At 40.7% G+C, this 13,611-nt stretch overlaps 1 protein-coding gene across 7 annotated transcripts in view; it reads left to right on the top strand.

Annotated features, from left to right (window-relative positions):
* The window catches only part of PLCB1 (phospholipase C beta 1), a 346,674-nt gene that overhangs the window by 10,044 nt on the left and 323,019 nt on the right, over positions 1-13,611 (top strand). The gene's annotated exons all lie outside the window — the stretch shown is intronic.

Raw genomic sequence — 13,611 nt, 5'->3', positions numbered from 1 at the left:
GCTGTGGTGAATGATAGGTCTCAGAATACCCAAAGGCCAGAGCTCCCTTTGAATCCATCCTCGTGCTGCACTACTCCCTGGCTGTGCCTGTTAAGACACGTCACTAAATTCTTACTAATCCTCAGTGGACACTTACTTTCTTTTAAAAACATTCCTGCTTGCTTGGATCACTATTATGGCTGGGGAGCTGTTGGGAAGATCATGGCTTGATTCATCTCCGCTTTACACCACTTTCACATCTGTGTCACCCCTTGAAATCAGCCCTGTTGTGCTTCCAGCTGTTGGAGGCTATGGAGCAGCAGCAGGGTTAAAGCATGGGTACCCCCAGTAACTGTGTGGAATTTGTTTCATAAAGATTGTGAAAAATACAATGTCAGATTACTGTTGCAGTTGTTAGGGCAAAATGCTGTATAACAACTTGAAACTTACTCTGAAAGTAAGAAAGTAAGAAAAAGAAAGTAAGTTTTCTACAGATGAGTTTTCAAGTACTCATTGAGTGCTTGTACCTGTTGCCTGTTGGAAACCTGATGGTGTTGGAGCTTTGGCCTTGTTTTGAAGTGTATGCCAAGATGACTAAACATGTAGCTGTGCTATTCTTCCTCTGGATATGCATGTTTTTCATTGTGTAGCTGCTTTTTACAAGTTCATGCTGATTTTATGTTTAGATACCAATGCAGAAGTTATTTGAGGAGGTAGCAGCCATTGCATGAGCAGAATGTACAGTCAATTTACTGTTGCATTAGGTCATATTTATCTTCCTATGTTTGCTTTTTAGAGGAGGTGGAGCACAGTTTTGAGTCAGTGTATTTGGAAGTCATGTTGTGGAGCTGCAGTAAAAACCTTGCCTCACTTTGTGCTTCTGCAAGGTGGTGCTGGTTAATAGCATGTTCATGCATTGACAGTCCAGTGTAGTGAAATCACTGTCCAAAGATACAAAGTGGATTCCCAATGAAGTTGAAGGATATGTCTGATTTATACCAACCCTGAAGCTATACCAAAACACAGCCCAGTCTACTGATTTGTCCCTTCCATTGCATAAACTAATTTTTTAAGTTGAAAAATAATGGCAAACTTTGTAATAATAAATGGAAAGCGAGAGTTGATTGGAAAGTTTATTTAACTTTTAATGTATTTGGCACTGAGGCCTACTTCAGTTTCCTACTGTTGTCTGTAAAAACAATGTCTTGAAGCAATTCTGTGAAGAACAGCTATTTATAGATTTGTTGTTCTCATATTCATGAAAAAATGTATTTCTAATGCCCCGAGTGTTTTTTAAGAGGTTGGGTATTTGTACAAGAGACGTTAAGTGTCAGTTTGATTTTAAAACTTGCAAATCAAGCCTCTGTGAAGGGCGGCAAAAGGGATTTTTCTGGTTAATAATTCATGACAAGCAGGTAAAGCTCATTTCTACACCCCATTATAACAACGTCTAGTTAAAGAGTAAATATGTCTAGTGGGGTGCTAATGCTGCAAGGACTGGGAAGGGAATGCTGCTTTCTGCTGTTGCAGAGAGCTGGTTGGGTTTACTTTGGAATTACAAATGTATTAAAAAAGGAGATTATAGAAAATTTTCTTCATTTCCTTATTTGTACAAGTGGTGATGACAGTGGAACCAATGAAGAAATAGTATCAGAAGAATAGAGCCTCTATGTGATTGCTTTCTCTTCTTTTTAACGTGGTTATTATATTTGAAGTATCTGCCTTTTGTCATAAGCAGGCCTGTTACTTTCTGAATATGGATGGATTGATCTTGCATCAACAGAGTGATAAACTGTGAGAAGAGTGCTTGTGAGCATAGATCGTCTGACATGTTTTCCTGGGCAATCTCTGAATACAGACAGGGAGATGAGGCATGAAACATGGTAGCTGTCTTTCCAGCCACTTTGTTGTCCTGTTTACCAGACACTCAACAAAGTGGTAAATTACTGACTGAACAATGATGTGGCTTTTAAGTTGGACATCTAGCTCTGTTGGTTCCTGTCGCTTTGTCAGTGAAGGTATCTTAAAACAAACAAGCAAAAAAAGCCCACAAACATTAAAATAGATATAAAATACATAAGTTATTCCACTTGTTAACTTTTTATTTAACTAAGGGCACAGATGGTTGTACCTGGGCAACTTTCTCTAACTTGCTGAGCTGTGTCTTGCATGGTTTAATTGTTTTCTCTCTGCAAAGAAAGAAGAGTAATGCATGGTGTCTGATGTCTGGCAGTGTATCTGGAGTCCTTTAGTTTGAGCTCTGACTACATGAAGAGCCAAGCTCCTGGTGAGGGTATGCATTACTTTTCATGTATAGGATGGATATTAGCATTTCTCTTCCTGCATCTGACAGTTTCAGGCAAGGTAAACGGTAAACTGCTCAGGATTCTTTCAATGGAAGATACACATCCATCTGCCTTGCTTCTTTCCATCACGTCTGTGTTTATTTTGACCATTTGAATATGTTTGGACACAGATGCATCCTGCCAGATAGCCAGGCCCAGCACTACTACTTTTGGACATTAACAGGTTTTGTATTAGAAAGTGCCTGGTGCTATTTCTGTTTAAATGACTTTATCAGCAGAGTAAACAGTAGCCTACAATGCAAATGTGTTCTTCTGATCATGTGCCACTCCTCTTTGATTTTTATGTGCTAGGCTCACCTTCACTGCCTATCCTAGTATTGGTCTCAGCTGCAGTGAAGGTCTGCTAAGCAAGTCTGTTGAAACTCTGATCTTGCAATTTGACAGGAGCAATGTGGTATCCTGCAGTTTGATATGCTTACTGTGTGTTTGCACATCTAAGCAGATTTTGCTGTTTCCAGTAAAGATAATACTTCAAAATAGTGTCATACGTAGCATTTTGCTGTATTTTTCCTGATAACAAGGAAATTAAAACCCTTTCATTTTAAACTGATGGTAGGACAACTTTCAGATTTCAACTGTAGCTTTAAGTGTTAAGGTCTTTTCTTTAATGAAGATTCTGCAATATTTGCTTCACCTGTATGCAGAGTGCTGGTTGATTTTCATTCTTTAAAATTGAAAAACTAAAGTGACAAGCTTGTATCTCTTACATCCCTTAGTGTTTCAGTAAAGTTTCTTCTAACTGTAGGAAAACCAGACAGCATTCATTGTGTTGTGTTTTTTATGACCTGAGTAAAACATATCTTGATTCCTTGCTGCTACTTAAAAAACAGAAAGTCGCTTCTTTCATTTGTTCTTATTCATGAGTGTTGCAGAAAGATAAATTGAAACTCAAGCAGGTGAAGAGAAAGTCTACTAGAGTAAAAAGGAGTAATAACAGAAAACATTTCTCAGGAAATGAGAAGCTGCTGGAAGTGTTAGGTGTGATTAGGCTGCCAGCACAGCTAGAGAAGGACAGCGATGCCTGTCTGAGTGCATCAGTGGATGAATGGGACCAGAAATATGTATTGTTGGCATTTTGTGCACTTATTTTTTTTTTGTATCCCATAGCTGGAAGTTGCATAACACGGATGTTAGGAGTTACCTACAGACTCAGCAGCTCTGGCATTGTCTTAAAAAGAAAAAATTGAGCAAACTGAGCATAGATACTTTACTTTTTCCTCTGGCAGGGATAGAGCTGTTCATATATGTAAACATCACTGACAAAACTGGTACCAATATGCTTTAGCTCAGCCACAGAGTATGAGCTTGCTGCAAAAGCCTGTAGCAAGGCTACTGTGATCTGAGTCAGATCTTCCTCATTTCATGAGACTGCACAGTGTGATTCTGTGTATAATGTGAGAATTTTTTTGGCGTCAAAGGTCTTTTTTTTCCTCATGCATCCTGAGGTGACTGTGTATTTAGGCCTGAAAACCCAATGGGGGATGGCTGAGTGTACATGTGAAGTAGAGCTGTGCCCATATAAGTAGGATTTGGTATGCAAATACCTGGACCTTTGCCTGGGTTTTGTGGTCATCTTGGTTGATAAACTGAGGTGTAATGTTAGGAGCTGCTGTAATGGTGTGGGGAACCAGAGACCAGGGGCATCATTGCTTAAACACGCAACGGATTTTTTAGACAAGAAAATGACAGGCAAATATTAGCATTTGAAGTTGTGTAGCTGTCAGGTTTTTCATGTGAAATGGAAGATAAGCCCTTCAAGGACACCACTGCATGCTAAGGAACTGCTGAAGCCACTCAGTTCGGCAGTGCTGGCACTGAAAGGTGAAATCTTGTAAGTAAGCTTTTCCTCCAAAGATGATGCAGATGTAAAAGAAACAGAACAAAGATCAAACTGACAATAGATAATCTAACTTATCTGTGAGTGTTCATTCTATGGGCCCTAGCACTGTCTTGAAGCAGCTGTGAGGGCAAAACTGCTAGAAAAGTTCACTATGTGAGTGGAATAGAAGAAGGTGAGGAAGTTGTTGGAGGGTTCCCATAGGTAAGTGAAATGGAAGGAAATGGTCCATGGAGGTCAGCTTCCCATCAGTCTGATTTTATTTTTAAAAGGAAATATCTTCGATTTCAAAACATGGAAATTGTTCAAGGTTCACTGGGGAAATGGTACTACATCAAAACCAGAAGATCTCTAATGAGCATTTCCAACTACTAATATCTCCCTTAATTACTATGAAGAAGGCAGGAATAGAAAATAAGGCTTGGATCTAATGCACAGTATAGATCCAATTTGCAGTTTTTGAAATGAGGGGTCTGAAGAATGTGAATAAGGGATGGTGATTCCAGGCAGCCTACAACCTTTTGAAATCCAAATGCAGGCACTTCTGAGTTCTTGGTACTGAGATCAATCCTAAGACATTTTGTGGTATGCAACAATATTAGCTTTGCTAATATGAATAAGTGAATGATGAATTATGACTTTCCTTTAACAAGGAGATTCCACATTGTCTTCTGTTCAAATAGGTTGAGGGGGAGGAAATTTTGGTAAATGTTTAACATTTAAAACTACGTGTACTGGAAAGGTGAATAGCGTGCAAGCAGCAGTTGTGGTCTGGCTGTTGAAAACTGATTGCCACTTTCAGTTTAAGTACTTTGAAGAAAACTGGTGGCTAATTCCACTGTTGAGTGTGCCCTGAAGTGGCATTTATGGGTATCCATGTCCAGCTTTCAAATGCTTTGTGCCTGAGGTAGAAATTTTGGTATGATTCACACCTCTTGCAGTCGTAACACTATCTAATGTGTCAGTAGATACTTGGCCTTAAGAAACAGCAGTGCATGTTACTAGGTTTTGGCTGGGAGTCAGAAGGCATGGTTACCTGTCATGGTTGGCCATAACTTGGCATTAGGGCTGCTTTGCCTCCTGTTCTGCAATGTGCTGACTTTGTTTGTTAGAGGAAACCTTTGTTGGTAGGTGAGAGCATCCTGTTAGTGCTCAGTTAGCCCATGGTACAGAGTGGATCCAACCTACAGCACTGTGCACCTTGCTGTTAGCTATGTTAATGTATGCAGGGCTTGTGGTAAGTGGAAAAACAGTGGTTTGTAGAATGTTAGTCTTCAGTCTCAGTTCTTATTCTTAATTGGGAAGTCCCTTGTGTTCACATCTACAGCTCGCATGTACATTTGTCTGGGTTTCTGCAGCATTTGCTTTGCTGACTGACCTATTATTAGCACAGTTTAAAAACCTGGCTTTTAGGACATGAGCTTGCCTGACTGCTGGGAGTTTAAGTGATCTCTCAGTGTCTGTCAGATTGCTTCTTTGCTGTAGTGGTGCAAGCTGAGATTCTTGTGCTTCCTATCCCAGTTGTTTCCCACCCCAACTATGCTTTCATATTTTTTTTTTTTATTCTTAAACACTTTAGAAGATACTGTACTGAAAATAATGATCTTTAAAGTATGTTCTGTCTCTATAAGTGCGATCTTCATCTGTGATTGTGTATATTCTACTAGTAGTCAGTTTTGTGTGATAAATGCTTGAAAGGGTCTTTTTTTGTTTCTTTTTTATTTTTTAGAAGATTGATAAAAGCTCTTGAACTACAAGTAATAAATGCCCACATAGCTTTCAGTTTTCTACTAATACATGCCTTACTTACATTAAGTTTTTTTGCCATTAAAAATGTATACTTGACCTTGCTTTCCTCTCCTGCAGTCTTGGTGTATTGTACAGCAGCTCTGCACACTTGCAGTTTGCATCACAGAGCAGAAATGACAAAGCCCTTAGCCTTGTACTCTGCTGCACAGTGTGATTTCCTCTTTGTTTTGGAGTTAGTGTATGTGGACAGAAGACCCTCTGTGGAGTCCTTCCTAGAGAATCATCTTTCAGTCCTATTTTCTTTGCTTTAATGACGTCTTCTATATAAATATCCCAGTGCCAGGATGTCACCCAAACAACCTCATGCTATAAATCATAAGAGGTTTAGATTCACTGTGTATGCCTGGCTGTAATTTCTGAGCACTGGTAACTACACGGGTGCTGTTTACATATCACCATTCTCCTCCAAATATTCTGCTGGGTTAGAAGGTCTATAAAATCAGTAGGCAGCCTCTGCCAGTGGCATGCATATTATATTGTCTCCTGTTTGTGGCCTGGCTTGAGGTTTTTCTGATGCTTTGTGAGGCTGTGTCTCCTTGACAGACAGAGGTTTTGCCACTAAAATCCAGAGTTAGTTCTGGAGGGTGTCAAATCCCACCAAAACAGAGGAGACTGTTAAAACACTGTCCCTTCCTGGCTCTGTTTTCTGTACGTGTTCACACGTATGGGCTATCAGCAGACAAGCTTCCTTCATTTTCTCTGAGTTAGGGCTCTTCACCAGAGAGGAAATGAGTGTTCATTACTTCTTCTAATGAATCTATCCATGTAGGTAAGATTTCCAGTGTAGTCTCATTTCTTGACGTCATTGTCCATCCTTCACTTATTAAGAAAAACCAGTATTAGATGTACATTCTCATCTCAAGTACGTAATATGACATTGTAGGTCTGCTGATGTCAAATCATACCCCTTGCACTAGAAATAGGAGAAAGCAGTAGAGATGACACATAGGATTTAGGTTTTTGTCTGCATTAATTTCCAAGGAAAGGTGATTTCCAGTGCCTTAATTCATACTGTGGAGATTGATCTGACTTAAGACTGGCACTCATCTTTATCCAACGTGTGCTTTGTATGTGCTGCTTTTATAAAAAAAACCTCTTTTTGGTTGAAGAATGCATTGAAATCCTGAATCTCTGGACCTTGTTAAACACGCTGCTGCCCAGTTAGCTCAATAACAACTTTGTCTTTGAGGTCACATACAACAGCACTATTTCAGGGCTGCCATTATCTATCAAAAGTGGAATTTTCCCACTGTGCCATATCCTCAGAGAGATCTCGTACTGAATGGGAGCTAGGGATGACCAGAGCTTTCTCACAGTGTGACTGCTGAGCCTTCTGTGGCTGCTGCACCACGCAACTGGCTGTGCATCCCTGGCAGCTCAGCACTGCAAAGTCTGCCTTTAAATTGGAGGAGCCTGTGAGTCGTTAGCTGATACAGCACAGCTGTGCTGCCAGCTCTTTCAAGCACCCTTTATTGAAAGCCAGCTTGCAGCTGACCTAGGCGAATGCTGTCTTGCTGATAACAGTATGTAGAATAAACTGTGCAAATGCTAACGTATTTACCTGTACAAAATGTCTCACTCAGGTGGACTATGAATAATTTGGACAGGTGATTTACTGCACACAGAGGTGGTTATATCTGATTGACAAACAGCAGTAAGTGCAGTTTAACAACAGTAATAACAAAAACATCGGTTAGTGGAGTAGCTGCCTGGTACTAAGTGATGCTCATTGAAGCCACTATTAAAACAGTAGCAAAATTCTGCAGGAAGCTTATCTATTATCCTAGCTCCTCTGTGCTTACTCAGGGTTGCTGGATGTAAGGCTGAAAAGCAATGGGAAACATTATAATAATAAAATGGCCCATAATTCAGTGAGGTGGCTAATAAGCAACTGGTACTTGACAGCAAAGTAACATGCTTTAGCAATTGTCACTTAAACAATGTGCCCATATCAGTGCACTTGAAAATTGTACTCTCAGGAACTTGGTTTTCTTTCTGTAGGTAAAAAAAGCACATCCTCTCTGCAGTATGTGGGTTTGAGTTAGTTATAAACTACTTGTTATGCAAAATAAGTTTATTCAAGTGGTACAAGTAGTCTTAAGGTTATCTCAGATCACTTTGCGTTGTACCCTTCCGCAGACATGGGAAGATGGAAACCTACAGCCAAAACTGCCAGTAAAAGTTGCTGGGAAAAGCAACTGTTGGAGATCCTGCTGGAATATCCTTATAGCATAGTGATGTCATATATTGGATGAGGTGAAGAACAAGACTCATTAGACATACATGCAGTGTATTTTAGAATGGGGGAAAATTGTTTGATAAACGGTACTGCTTTGCAGCTGCCAGGGGTAGGCTGTCAGCAAACTGACTGCAGACATCAGTGACGAGAGAGCTACAAATCACACCAGTATCATCTTCTGCATATCAGTGTGTTGCATACTCAGATTTAAGTTTCTGACTTGCAGACGTGCATGTTGAACTTGGAATTGATATCCTTTGAAGTCAAGGAATACAGAAAGATAAAGAAGGAGTGGGAGGAGTGTGGGTTATGATGAAGAAAGCTGGAGATTGAGCTGGTTGTTCAGTCTCATGATTGAAATGTGTCTGTATTTACACTCATCTCCATAGTATCCCTACACTTTACTGACAGAAATCCTTCTGGATTCATAGCCAGAAGGAGAGGAGAGAATTTATCTACCCTTTTGTAGTTAAAAGGAGGGAAGAGTTTATTTTAGCCTCATCAGAGATCCTTTTCCAGAGCAGTTAGTGGAAAAAAGACCTCTTAATTCCCTGAGAAGGCTTTTGCTCTTGGCTGGAAAGTAACATGAGGCATTTCTCGTAAGTTGGAGTGAAGCCTTCATTTATTTATTTTTTTTAATCTTTCTGCTTTTAAATGCCTGACGTTTCATATAGAACTTACTGAGACTGAGGCTAAAATTGTGTTTCCTCCTCGCTGTGTCTCCAGGCTCAAATTCTGCTTTGCAGAAATGATAGGATCTGCGTACACAGCTCTGTCTTGATTTGTATCTGAGTTTCCTGGACATGTCTCATTTTCTCATGCAAAAATTCTGCCTATACAGAAGGATGGCTTTTGCCATTTCTTTGTTTTCTAGATAAGCTCCGTAGTGCATGTGCTGTGCAACTCTGGTACATCCTGGTTTTGTTAAAATGGCCCTTCACAGACTGCCTTCAGAGCAAGTTAAGAAAGTGAAGTGGATTTGCTCATGGTTGGAATGGCAGTTACAGACAATTGTGGATGACATTGCCAGCTTGTGTCGCCATCTTCAGAGTGCTTAAATTGATATATAATAAGAGTAGGTGAGGTAGGGGAGGTGGAGGATTTTCCCTCTGAGTTAAGAAGTGTCTAGGATCTGCTGGTCAGGCTGGGGGTGGGTGGGTGGGAGATATAAGCAATGAGAGTGGAGAAGCAATATCCCTTCTGCTATAAGCAAAGATCAGAATCATGACTACCTGAGGTACCTTAACATCCACAAGTCTATGGGTTCTGGTATGATGCATCCTAGAGTTCTGAGGGAACTGGCCAATGTAGTTGCCAGGCCACTGTCAATAATTAAAAGTCATGGCAGTCAGGTGAAATACCTGGGGACTGGAAAAAAGGCAACATAACACTCATAAGGAGGGTAGAAAGGGTGATCCTAGGAACTGCTGGCCTGTCAGTGTCACGTCTGTGCCGGGAAAGATCATGGAGCAGATCCTTCTGGAAGCTATACTAAGGCACAGGGAAGACAGGAACATGATATGGGAGAACCAGCATGGCTTTGTCAAGGGCATGTTCTTCTTGACCAAACTAGTGGCCTTTTATGATGGTGTAACTGCATCAATGGACAAGAGAAGAGCCACTGTCAGCTACGTGGACTTCAGTAAGGCCTTTGACGTGGTTCCCTACAACATTCTTCTCTCCAAATTGCTAAGATGGATTTGATGGGTGGACTGTTTGATGGATGAAGAACTGGATGCAGGAATAAACCCAGAGAGTGGTGGTGGTCAGTGGCTCAGTGTCTGTATGGATTAGTGATGAGTGGTGTCATATGGGGTCAATGCTGGGACTGATGTTCTTTCATATCTTTGAATTCCCCCCCTACTCTGTCCTGGTGTGGCCTCACCTGGAGTACTGTGTCCAGTTCTGGGCTCCCTTGTACAAAAAAGACAGGGATCTCTTGGAAAGAGTCCAGCAGAGAGCCACAAAGATGGTGAAGAGCCTGGACTATCTACCCTATGAAGAAAGGCTGAGTGAACTGGGTCTGTTTAGCCTTGAGAAAAGAAGAATCAGAGCGGATCTGATCAATGTCTGTAAATATCTGTGTGGGAGGCAGAGGGGATAAGGCTAGTCTCTTTTCAGTGGTGCATGGCGAAAGGGCAAGGGGAAGTGCCTGCAAACTGAAGCATAGGAAGTTCTGCAGAAATATGCATAAGAACTTCTTCATGGTGAGGATGACAGAGCACAGGAACAGGCTGTCCAGGACTATTGTGGAGTCTCCTTCTCTGGAGATATTCAAGACCTGCCTGGATGCCTACCAGAGTTGGCAACTCTGCCTGCAGCAGGGAGCTGGAACTAGATGATCTTTAAAGTTCTCTCTAACATAAGCCATTCTATGATGTTGTAGCTAAAAACGTGAACCTGGAAGTAACATAAGGTTTCTGATATGGTCAAAAGTGGGTGTTTAGTCACAGCCGTCCATCCAAATCCTGTAGATTTATGCTGATGCTCAGTCATGACCACTCAGCAACTTCCCTGGATTTATGCCAGGGAGATGGCTAATGGAACAGTCTTTTTGTGATCTGTTTAGCTAAATGACTGTAATAATGTGGGATATTAGAGTAACAGATGCTGTTGACCATCCTGCTGTAGATCAAAGTTTATATATGCAGGAACTATGCACTTCCTTTCCGAGTCACGCTTATAATTTGGACCTTCTCATTTGTTGCTATGGTGTTATATTATCAGAACAATGAGAGACAGAAATGGTAATTCTAATGAATTAAGTCAGAAGTCATAGTCTGTGATGATCTCAGAAGGAAAGGATTAGTTCTTTGGTATCTGTGGTTAGTCAGCGGGGTGTTCTGTGGGTCTCTTCCTGGTATTGCTGGCATTTGAGGATTTCCAAGACTTTAGAACTATTGATCCAAACCTGTGAGCCAGATTTCTCCAAGTCTTATGACACAGGACTGTACTAACATCTAGAACTGAATTCACTCCTTGACCTCTTAGATTGGAGTCTGGTGTGTTGCACCTCCTGCTGCTGAGTGCAGAGGTGATGAAAGAAAGTGAGAGGTGGAGGTGAGGCACCCAGCTGGCAGCTCTGGTGCTACTTCTTGGGATTTTCTCCTATGAACCTTTCTTAGACGAGGGAGCAAAGCTTGTTTCATTTTTCCTGTTGTGTAAAATGAAAGTGACTGGCCAACAATAGGTCAGAGTCTAGGAAGATCTAGATAGGAGATTCTCCAGTCATGCTCTATTTGTTCTAAAAGGACATGAAGCATGAAGCTGTATCTTCTGTGTGTCAGAGACTGGCAAAGCTGTGTTGAGTTTTTCAGCTTTGTATTAATTTTGTACATTTGAGTTTAATCAACATGATGATGACACCAACATCAGGATAATCTCTGAATCATGAGAGCATTGCAGGTTGACAGTAAATTCCCCAGAGACTAAAAAGATCTCAATTATGTGGGTACAACTGAGAGAGAAGTGTTTGCTGGGGGAATTAAAAGCATTTCACACATAATCTTAATGGACTGTTTCAGAAACTGTAAAATCTGCTCCACTGGTATTATATCCTGACATCATTAGATATGTTGTTTAATTGGTTTGGCTCTGTTTGGAATATAGATTGTTGCATGGTGTGAATGCTCACATAGATATTGTTAATTATGTTGTTAATGATTTACAGAATTAGTGTGAGAACATGAGAATAAGCATGGCATGAGCTTTAGAGTTGTATTCCAGACAGAACAGTATTGCTTCAATTGAATGAAAAAGGCTATGTCTATCCTCAGAGCAGATCTACTTACGTAGGTTGCTCCAGAAGTAGTGCCTCCTCTTTATTTCTTTAGAAACTACAACAGATGCAAAGAGCACACTAACACCTTTTGACAGAGCAGATTCCTCCATTGAGAAGTGTAGAGTGTTACCAGTCGGTTGTTATTATCCAGTTCAGCATTTTGTTTTTTTCCCCATTCTGCTGGCATGCAGGAATTCCAGCAGTGATAATTTTGTGTGTCAGTATAGCTCTTGTGGGTAGTGACAGTTCATCACTTGCTATTGCCTGTCATTGACCCCTGCCATCAGATTTATTCAGCTGGGGAGAACTCTTGGAGGGCATCTTGCAAGCTGGCCTGTAGATGCATCCTGCTAACACTGAGAGCTCACTGCTGCCTAAAGGTGTGCCTTGCCATGGTTGTGGCTCGGTTTTTGTTACAGAAGGAATTTCTCTGACCTGTCAGCTGTAAAGGTGGCTGTAAGGAGCAGAATGCACTCAGCTGAGGAATGGCTCTGGGCTTTTGGAACAGGGCTGGAAGTTGCTTTGATGGTTGTGGCAGGGAGGCTGTAGTTACCTCTCCTATCGCCAGGCTTTGCTGTGATGTGTACCCCAACATCTTGTTTGAGTGCCAGAAGAGGCAGGACCGCTGCTTGGATCTTGGGCTCCCGTCTGCAGTGTGGGGGATGTGGGGAAGTTCTGCCTTTTTCAGGGTGGATCTTCTATCAGTGTTATTTGCAGAACAGGCGTTACTTCCTTGATGTGATCAGACTCTGTTTGGGTCTTTGATGCTTGGTACTGTAGCTGTAGGTAAAATAAGAGAATAACTACTATAGGAGGCTTTCTACTATAGGATACTTTCAGTATAGGGAGGCTTTCTTTGATTGAATGGAGTACTTTCAGAAACTTTCATATTTGATATGATTTACAGTCATGGGGAATATGAGGAGAGGTTAATATGAGTTTAAGATAATGTACAATGGAATGAACATTTCTGGTTTAAATCCAAACAACCTGTGCTGGTTTGAAGATTCAGGCCATGTTTGGACATGTTCTGTTTATCTACTTTGTTTGTTTTAGAGATAAATCATATACTTGTTGTTCTGTTTCCCCAGAGACTATCTTCAGACAGTCCGGGATATTCAGGCGTTTGAAATGTGCCACAAACATAGATTATACGTGTGCATTTTCTTTTTTGTTGCTCTCCTCAACTCTCAAGAAATCAATAAGTCTTTGAAAGGAATGATTGCACAGAAGATGCTTGAATATTTTTGGCTAATAATGATACAAATGGCACTGTTTGTTCCAGAGACTCAATTCCAAGCAGACAACTACCAATTAATATCATTATTAGTACTAATACTATTGCATAGATCATCTTCCAATATATTTATCCTTTTGATTTATAAGTTTGCTATTAAATCTGCATTCCATCAAACTGATGTCTGCTGACCTTGAAGTAGACTGTTATTTAATTCTCCTGCAGAATGAGGAAAAGCCTTTTTGTATTACATTAAAGGTTCTTTTGACCTGTTATCTCCTTGAATATCTTCTGCATCCTCTAATCTTTTTTTTTCTGTTTTATGTAAAGAACAAGTGGCTTAGTAATAGTGTATGTGAGAAG

The sequence above is a fragment of the Coturnix japonica genome, chromosome 3 (assembly GCF_054131305.1).
Source record: "Coturnix japonica strain WE chromosome 3, WE-NBRP24, whole genome shotgun sequence".
In the NCBI taxonomy this organism is placed as follows: domain Eukaryota; kingdom Metazoa; phylum Chordata; class Aves; order Galliformes; family Phasianidae; genus Coturnix; species Coturnix japonica.
The sequence above is the reverse complement of the archived record's forward strand: the minus strand, read 5'-3'. Positions and strand labels throughout refer to the sequence as shown.